The following is a 10,261-nucleotide window of genomic DNA, read 5'->3' on the forward strand; positions in this document are numbered from 1 at the left end:
TTGTTTCTAGGCCCTCTCAGTGTACAGAGCTAGGAAATATATGTATGCATTCTAATCCATCTATACACACATATCTATATCTATTTATATATTTTGTTATAGGTATATATATTTTAAAAACAGAAATTCATTATTAATACCTTCCATTTCTTTTTTTGTTTGTTTGTTTTTTTTTTTTGTGAGGAGATCAGCCCTGTGCTAACATCTGCCAATCCTCTTCTTTTTGTGCTGAGGAAGACTGTCCCTGGGCTAACATCCGTGCCCATCTTCCTCCACTTTATATGGGATGCTGCCACAGCACGGCTTGCCAAGCAGTGCGTCAGTGCATGCCAGGATCCGAACCGGCGAACCCCGGGCCACTGCAGCAGAGCACACTCACTTAACCGCTTGCCCCACCGGGCGGGCCCCTAATACCTTCCATTTCAACCCAACAACACAAGGTTCATTCTAGTTTTCTCACTTTCCACATTTGTAAATCCCTTCTCCAACAGAAAGAAACCTGGCTCCCATTATTTACAATAAGTTTACTTATTCGTGTAATCATATAATACAAGTTAAGTAACCAGAATTGCTAACCCATAAGGCTGTGAAAATCAAATCTACCAACTGGAAGTCAATACTTGTTTTTACAGTTTCTGTTCTCCTTAGGCTCATGGTGGTCTATAGTCAAAATACTGTGTTTAACAAGCCTACTATGGTTTCAATATTTGATGCAGTTCCTTTTGTCTTTAATCTGATGGTAGTCAAAATACTGTGTTCAAAAATTACTTGGGTTAGTTCTCCCCATCCTGGCCCCTTTCAATGAGGCTGTGTGAATCATTTGAAATGCGGTTAGGTTCCTTTGTTTCTGTTTGAATTCCATTTTGCCCCTTCCAGCCTTGTTGAGGTAACCAATCTATTTACTTTCTGCCTTATCCTTTCTGTGTTTCCTTTTGCACAAATGAGCAGATACATTTATATCTTACTTATCCTATATGAAGAGTAGCATACTTTGCATTTTTCATTTGATAATATCTCCTCTCTCTCTCTTAGCTTCATAGTACCCCATTTTATAGATGTATCATAATTTAACCGCTCTCCTATGTTTGCCCATGTAGGTTGTTTTCAATATTTTGCAATTACAAACAATGCCAAAAAGAATAAACTTGTACACAATAGATGTTAGCTCAGGGCCAGTCTTCCTCAGCAAAAAGAGGAGGATTGGCATGGTTGTTAGCTCAAGGCCGATCTTCCTCAAAAAACAAAAAAAAACCTTGTACATACACGTATTTTTGTATTATCTGAGATGTATCTTCAGGTTAAATTCATAGAACTGGGATTGCTGCATCAAAAAGTACATATGTAGTTTTGTTAGGTATTTCCAAATTTCCTTCCAAAAGGGCTGTTCCGGTTTCATTCCCACTAGCAACGTATTTGAGTGCCTGTTTCCCCACAGCCTCTCCAACAGACTTGTATTTAAAAATTTTCTCCGCTCTGAGAGGTAAGAAATGATATCTCATTGTAGTTTTTTTTCTCTTCTCATTTTCATAGGAGTAAATGATTTGCCTGCTGTGGGAAAATGTTTTCAGCCAGGGCTCTTTTTTTCTTTTGTAATTTCGTGAACTTTATTGAGATTCTCTTTCTCTTTCTCTCTATATGTATCTATAGATAGATAGATAGATAGATAGATAGATAGATAGATAGATAGATAGATAGACAGACCTGTTTTAAGAGTACAGTTCAGTGAGTTTTGACAAATGTATACAACCTTGTAACCATTACCACAATCAATACATAGAATATTTCCATCACCCCCAAAAGGTTCCTTTGTGCCCCATTCCAACCACCCCCATCCCTCAGGCAACCACTGATTGGCTTTCTGTCACTGTAGATCATATCTGTCTTTTATAGAGTTTCATACAAATGGAATCAGACAGTATGTACTCTTTCGTGTGTGGCTTCTGTCGCTCAGCATAATGCTTTTGAAATTCATCCAAGTTGCTGTATCGGTATTTTTCTCCTTTTTATTGATGAGTAGAATTCCACAGTATGGATATACCACAATTAGTTTATCCATTTTCTTAGTGTGGTTTTAATTTACATTTCTCTAATTATGAGTGAGATTTTGCTTTCCCTATATTTAAGGGCCACTTTAATATCCTTTTCTAATGTGTGAATTGTCTATTCACATCTTTTGCCCACTTTTCTGTTTGCTTTTTGAACTTTTTTTCCTCAATTTTCAAGAGTTCTTTGTATATTGAAGATATTAACACTTTACTGTAATATGTGTTGCATGTATTTTCTCCCAGTTTGTCACTTGTTTTTTGACCATGTTTATAATCCTAGGAGCTAGAAATTAGATGTATATATACTAACCCATGTATACACACATATCTATAATTATTTCTGTATCTATCCATCTGTGTATATTTTAAGATAAATGAATTCATACTGATATTCCGATACCACATGGTTCATTCTAGTGTGGGGGCAGAAAAATTTTCCTACTACCTTTCTAGGTTCTTTGGCTGGTCTAATAATTAAATTGACATAAAACAGATTAACAGGAGAAAAATAAATTTAATTTTGTATGTACAGGAACCCCATAAAAATATGAGACCCCAAGGCAGTCAGGCAATTGAGGCTTATATGCCATCCTGAGCTGAGGAAAGGGCTAGAGGCATGAGGCTTCAAAGGGGAGGAGGGCGATTCATAGGACAAGAAGAAGAGCAGATGTTTGGTAATCAGATGTTTGGTTTGCCATGCAGGTAAGCCTTTCAGATAAAAAGTTATCTCTGGTTTGATGTAATCCCATTCGTTTATTTTTTCTTTTGTTTCTCTTTCCTGAGGAGACACGATATTCAAAAAGTTACTGCTAACACTGATGTCAAAGAGCATACTACCTATTTTCTTCTGGGAATTTTATGGTTTCAGGTCTTACATTCAAGTCTTTAATCCATTTTGAGTGAATTTCTGTGTATAGTGTAGGATAATGGTCTACTTTCATTCTTTTCATGTGGCTCTCCAGTTTTCCCAACATCATTTATTGAAAAGGCTTTCCTTTTTCCATTGTACGTTCTAGGCTCTTTTGTCAAAAATTAGCTGTCCATAGACGTATGGGTTTATTTCTGGGATCTCAATTCTGTTCCATAGATCTGTGTGTCTGTTTCTCTGCCAGTACCATGCTTTTTTTGATTACTGTAGCTTTGTAGTATATTTTGAATTCAGGGAGTGTGATACCTCCAGCTTTGTTCTTTTTTCTCAGGATTGCTTTGGCTATTTGAGATCTTTTGTTGTTCCATATAAATTTTAGGATTATTTGTTCTATTTCGGTGAAGAATGTCTTTGGGATTCTGATTGGGATTGCATTAAATCTATAGATTGCTTTAGGAAGTATGGACATTTTAACTATGTTAATTCTTCCAATCCATGAGCATGGAATATCTTTCCATTTCTTTATGTCTTCTTCAATTTCTTTCAACAATGTCTTATAGTTTTCACTGTACAGGTCTTTTACCTTCTTGGTTAAATTTATTCCTAGGTATTTTATTCTTTTTGTTGCAATTGTAAATGGGGTTGTACTTTTTATTTCTCTTTCTGCTAGTTCATTGTTAGTGTATAAAGATGGAACTGATTTTTGTGTGTTGATTTTGTACCCTGCAACTTTACTGTACTCGTTAATTATTTCTAATAGTTTTTTGGTGGATTCTTTAAATTAAAAAGCTTCTGCATGGCAAAGGAAACCATCAATAAAACGAAAAGACAACCTACCAACTGGGAGAAAATATTTGCAAATCATCTATCTGATAAGGGATTAATATCCAAAATATATAAAGAACACATACAATTCAACAACAAAAAAACAAACAACCCCATCAAAAAATGGGCAGAGGATATGAACAGACATTTTTCCAAAGAAGATATACAGATGGCCAATAGGCACTTGAAAAGATGTTCACCATCACTAATTATTAGGGAAATGCAAATCAAAACTACAATGAAATATCACCTCACACCTGTCAGAATGGCTATTATTAAAAAGACAAGAAATAACAAGTGTTGGAGAGGATGTGGAGCAAAAGGAACCCTTGTACACTGGTGGTGGGAATGTAAATTATGTAGCCACTATGAAAAACAGTATGGAGATTTCTCAAAAAATTAAAAATAGACATACCATATGATCCAATTATTCCACTTCTGGGTATTTTTCCAAGGAACATGAAAACACTAATTTGAAAAGACAGGGCCGGCCCCGTGGCTTAGCGGTTAGGTACGCGCGCTCCACTGCTGGCAGCCCGGGTTCGGATCCCGGGCGCGCACCGACGCACCGCTTCTCAGGCCGTGCTGAGGCCTCGTCCCACGTACAGCAACTAGAAGGATGTGCATCTATGACATACAACTATCTACTGGGCCTTTGGGGAAATAAATAAATAAATAAATAAATAAATAAATAAATAAATAAAAAAGAAAAGACATATGCACCCCTTTGTTCACTGCAGCATTATTAACAATAGCCGAGACTTGGAAGCAACCTAAGTGCCCATCAACGGATGACTGGATAAAGAAGATGTGATATATATATACAATGGAATTCTACTCAGCCATAAAAAAAGACTACATCTTGCCATTTGCAACAATATGGATGGACCTTGAGGGTGTTATGCTAAGTGAAATAAGTCAGACAGAGAAAGGCAATTACTGTATGACTTCACTCATATGTGGAAGATAAATAAGCAAACAAACACATAGATATGGAGAACAGATTGGTGGTTACCAGAGGGGACGGGGGTGGGAGGAGGGCGAAAGGGGTAAAGGGGCACGTGTACGGTGACAGATGGCAACTAGACTTTTGATGGTGAACATGGTGCATTCTATACAGAAGTCAAAATATAATGATGTACATCTGAAATTTATATAATGTTATAAACCAATGTGACCTCAATAAGAAAAAAATTTATCTCTGGTAATAGCTCTCTTTTTGGCCAAGCCCCCATCTAAATTCTTTTAGGCAGTTAAGGGAGAGGTAAAAGTTTTTCTTGAGTCTGCTGGGTCTTGATTGCCTTCAGCTTAAAATAATACACATACCAAAGTGACACAATTTGGGGTGGCATATTCTGCTCCCCTTCACTAGCCTTCCCTTCTTGCTATCTGTAGCCTCCCACTTCAACGGTGAGAAACCTGTCTCCAACCATCCCTCACCCATTTACTTAATTGTTCAATCCCAGTATATGTGTATAGCAATATCAGAATTGTTAACCCATACCCCTGTGGGAAACAACTTTACCAAAATTAAGTGCTTTTTTGTCGTTCCTTTTGTCTTTTGCCTTGGAGTTTCCAGTCAAAATGCTATTTCCCAAGGTTACTTAAGTCAGCATGTCTTCTCCCCACCCCCTTCAGTGAGGTTATGTCATACATTTATAATGCAGTTAGGTTGTGTTGTCACAGTCTCCATTCCATACTGGGATTTCCTGACTTCCTGGTTGATTTTTTAAATTTTCACATATTAAGATGCGTGTTTTTTGTGCTGTAAAGATCTATGGGTTTTCACAAATGCATTTTAAAGTTTTCCTCACATAGATTTTTTTTTCCACATTTCTTGTTAGGTTTCTTCTTAAGGTATATTATCTTCTTTGTTGCTATTGTAAATGGGGTTTTCTCTATCATTATATCCTCTGATTATTTGTATATATGAAGGCCATTGATTTCTCTATGTTAATTTTATATACTTCCACCTTGCTGAATACTTTCATTGTTAGAGTTAGTTTTATCATTGATTCTCTAGGGTTTGCCAGGTACAAAATCATATCATCTGAAAATACAGATATCATTAGTTCTTCTTTTCCAATTCATGTGCCTCTAATTGAGTTCTCTTGTCTAATTACCACTTTCCACTGACAGAGACCAGGGCTCCTTGTTGAAATGGCTAATTCCAGGGCTGGGGCAGAGAAAGTATAAGAAGAGCCTGGAGCATCTTGTTTTATCTTCTGAATTCATTTGCCACTGAATGAATTTGAATTTTAAAAGGACCCATGAATCCAAACTAATCTAAATAAATAAATGGAGGACAAGGGAAAACTCTTCCTACAGGGGAATGCCAACTAATAAATGTAGAAGGAATGATGGAATTAGAAAATCACTATTTGGCAACCACCACTGTGCGAAATGAGTAAGAGAAACCTCAACTAAATTGGAGTCAGGAAGGCCTGTAGAGGGAGCTCTCACTCCCTATCAAAAGTCATCAATTACTCCAAACAGGAAAAAACTTATGCTTGCATCTCCAGCAGAAAGTACAACTACTGGGCCGGCCCCGTGGCTTAGCGTTTAAGTGCACGCGCTCAGCTACTGGTGGCCCGGGTTCGGATCCCGGGCGCACACCAACGCACTGCTTCTCCGGCCATGCTGAGGCCGTGTCCCACATACAGCAACTAGAAGGATGTGCAACTATGATGTACAACTCTCTACTGGGGCTTTGGGGAGAAAAAGGGGGAAAAAAAATGAGGAGGATTGGCAATAGATGTTAGCTCAGGGCCAGTCTTCCTCAGCAAAAAGAGGAGGATTGGCATGGATGTTAGCTCAGGGCTGATCTTCCTCACACACACATAAAAAAAGTACGATTACTTTACTGCAGAAGGAAGATTTCTCTCCCAACCTGGCAACAGCCCAGCCAACGAGAAATGCTGCAGCTCAGCCACCTGAACTGTTACTTTCCCCCATTGGACTTTCGTTTAGAACAGCCCCCTCCCTGCTCCCCTTTTTCTCTATAAAAGCAAGCTCCCCTCCTTTGTTCTCTGGATTTGCCTATGATTCCCCATAGCATGCACATCCCGAATTGCAATTCTTTTGGCTATTCCCCAATAATCTCATTTTGAGGATAAAATAACAGGCGACTTTGCTTTTTAAGTTGACAACTGTAATAATCGTTTCAGGCAAGAATCAGCAATGAATGCCAAAGCTAGTGGGTGAAAGTGTGATGAGGAACACTATATTTACATAGTATCAAAGGATCTCCCCACAAATTCCTTTTTAATTATAATGGGAAAAATAGTAACTTTATAATGGAGAAACCTGGTGGACACCACCTTAACCAAGTGGACAACATTAACATCACCAATATGGGGGAAAACTGGTATTTCCTGCCTCCTGATGTGATGCACTGAGAAAGACACAACATCAGTTTTGTGGTATTTCTGCCAAAAATTCATATCCTGAATCTAATCATGAGAAAATATCAGGCAAACTCCAATTGAGGGACATTCTACAAAATAACAGGTTTGTACTCTTATTTATTATTTATTTATTTTTTTGTGTGAGGAAGATCAGCCCTCAGCTAACATCCAGTGCCAATCCTCCTCTTTTTTTGCTGAGGAAGATTGGCCCTGGGCTAATATCCATGCCCATCTTCCTCTACTTTAAATTTTCTTTTTATTTATTATTTATTTTTATTTTTATTTTTTTAAAAAATTGAAATGTGTATTGTAGTCAGCCCATTTATTTTTTATTATTTTTTTATTTTTTAGTTATTTATTTATTTTTCCCCCAAAGCCCCAGTAGATAGTTGTATGTCATAGCTGCACATCCTTCTAGTTGCTGTATGTGGGATGCGGCCTCAGCATGGCCAGAGAAGCGGGGCGTCGGTGCGCGCCCGGGATCTGAACCTGGGCTGCCAGCAGTGGAGCACGCACACTTAACCGCTAAGCCACGGGCTGGCCCCTTCCTCTACTTTATATGGGACGCCGCCACAGCATGGCTTTGCAAGCGGTGTGTCGATGTGTGCCCAGGATCGGAACCTGGAAACCCTGGGCTGCCGAAGCGGAGTGCGCGCACTTAACCGCTGCGCCACTGGGCCAGGCCCAGGTTTGTACTCTTAAAAAACATCAAGGTCGGGCTGGCCCTGTGGCTTAGCAGTTAAGTGTGCGCGTTCTGCTACTGGCGGCCTGGGTTCGGATCCTGGGTGCGCACCGACAACCCGCTTCTCTGGCCATGCTGAGGCCGCCTCCCACATACGGCAACTAGAAGGATGTGCAACTATGACATACAACTATCTACTGGGGCTTTGAGGAAAAAAAGGAGGAGGATTGGCAATAGATGTTAGCTCAGAGCCAGTCTTCCTCAGGGAAAAGAGGAGGATTAGCATGGATGTTAGCTCAGGGCTGATCTTCCTCACACACACAGACACACACACACACACACACACACAAATCAAGGTATAAAAAAACAAAGAAAAACTGAGGAAGTGATCCAGATTTAAGGAGACTGCAGGCACATGACAGCTAAATGCAACATGTGATCCTGGATCGAATCCTGTACTAGAAAAAAGTTGTTTATTTTACTATAAAGGATGTCAGTGAGACAACTGGAAAACTTTGAATAATGTCTGTAAAATAGATAATAGGATTGTATCAGTATTAATTTCCTGATTTTAGAGTGATAATGTAGTTATATAAGGGAATGTCTTTGTCTTAAATGCCTTTGTAAAGGAAGAATTAATGTAGTAGGCCTGCGACTGCCTGTCCTTAGAAAGACCTAATTGCAAGGTTGGCCCTTGAGACTGGCATCTAGAAACTTGGCTGGCAAACAAATCCCTACACTCATATAAAACCTTTTCTAAATGATAAGAATGGTTCACTATGCCTAAACTGTACAAACAATGTGATTTATGCTGAGCATCTGCATTCCTTCAGGGAGTCTGGAATTTTGGTACATGCTAGGTAGAGAGTGACTAGTGACCAGCTCCCAGTGAAAACCTTGGGCACTTAGTCTCTAGTGAGCTTCCCTGGTAGACAACATAGCACATGTGTTGTCACAGCTGATTGCTGGAAGAATTAAATGTGTCCTGTTTGACTCTACTGGGAGAAGACTCTTGAAAGCTTGTGCCTTGTTTCCTCTGGACTTTGGCCCATGTTCCTTTTCCCTTCTCTCAAAGGAGGTAGGGGGTTTGAGGAAGCCTGTGCATAGATTTCTCCAGATTCCACCTGTGTCTTTTTTTTTCTTGTTGATACTATCATGTATCTATCCTTTCACAGTAATAAATCTTAGCTACGAGTACAACTATATGCTTATTTCCGTGAGACCTCCTATTGAATCACCAAACCTGGGGATGGTGTTGGGAACCCCTGACACAAATACACACACACACACCACACAGAGAGAGAGACAGAGAATGATATAGGAAAATTTGCAAAATGTTAGCATAGAAGCATCTGAATGAAGGGGATATAGGAATTGTCGTTTTGCAACTTTTCTGTAAATCTAAAATTATTTCGAAATAAGAATTTAAAAATGGCAAATGAAACAAAATCTGTACCCTAAGTACAGATTTGGGCTCGTGGCTTGTTGCTAGAGGTATATCTGCTTCTGGGCCCTCTCAGTGAATAGACATGGGAAATGCATACACACACACACACACACACACACACACACACACACACACACACAGAGTTCTCTTTCTCTGACTGTCTTATCTAAAACCATGAGATCATCTTGGCAACTCCAATTCCAATTCAACACTTCAGGGTACATTCTTGTCTTCCTCCATCCATATTTGTAACTTCCTTCTTATATTTGCAACTCCTTTAGTAAGTAACCTGCTCCCACTATTCCTAATATATTTACTTATTTCCTCAAGCCTAGATTACACAAAACGGATTTTAAGAATCCCTTAATTGTTTCAGAATACCAGAACTGATAACTATACCTCTGCAAAAGCAAATCTACTTACTAGAGTTCAATATTTGTTTACAGGAATTTAAAGGTAAAATTTACATACAGTAAATTCACAAATCAAAATTCATAGCATCCTGGTAAATGATGAATATACTAAAGTAGCCCATACCCCTATCAAAATATAGAATATTTACATCACCCCCAGAAAGTTCCCTCCTACCCCTTCCCAGTCAATCCCCTCCCCTATGGGGCCATCACTGTTCTGATTTTTTTTGGCGTGTGGATATCCAATTGTTCCAACGTCATTTGTTGAAAGGATTATCCGTTCTGTGCTGGCTTTGCACCTTTTTCAAAAATCAATTGACCATATATGTGTGGGTCTATCTCTGGAGTTTCTATTCTCTTTCATTGATATATTTGGATGTCTTTTTTTCTCTAGTTTTATTGAGATATAATTGACATACAGCACTGTATAAGTTTAAGGTGTACAGCATAATGACTTGACTTACACATATTGTGAAATAATTACCACAATAAGTTGAGTTAACATCCATCATCTCATATAGATACAAAGAAAAAAAAGGAAAAAGTGTTTTTTTCTTGTGATGGGAACTCTTAG

Source organism: Diceros bicornis, chromosome X (assembly GCF_020826845.1).
Source record: "Diceros bicornis minor isolate mBicDic1 chromosome X, mDicBic1.mat.cur, whole genome shotgun sequence".
Classification (NCBI taxonomy): Eukaryota; Metazoa; Chordata; class Mammalia; order Perissodactyla; family Rhinocerotidae; genus Diceros; species Diceros bicornis.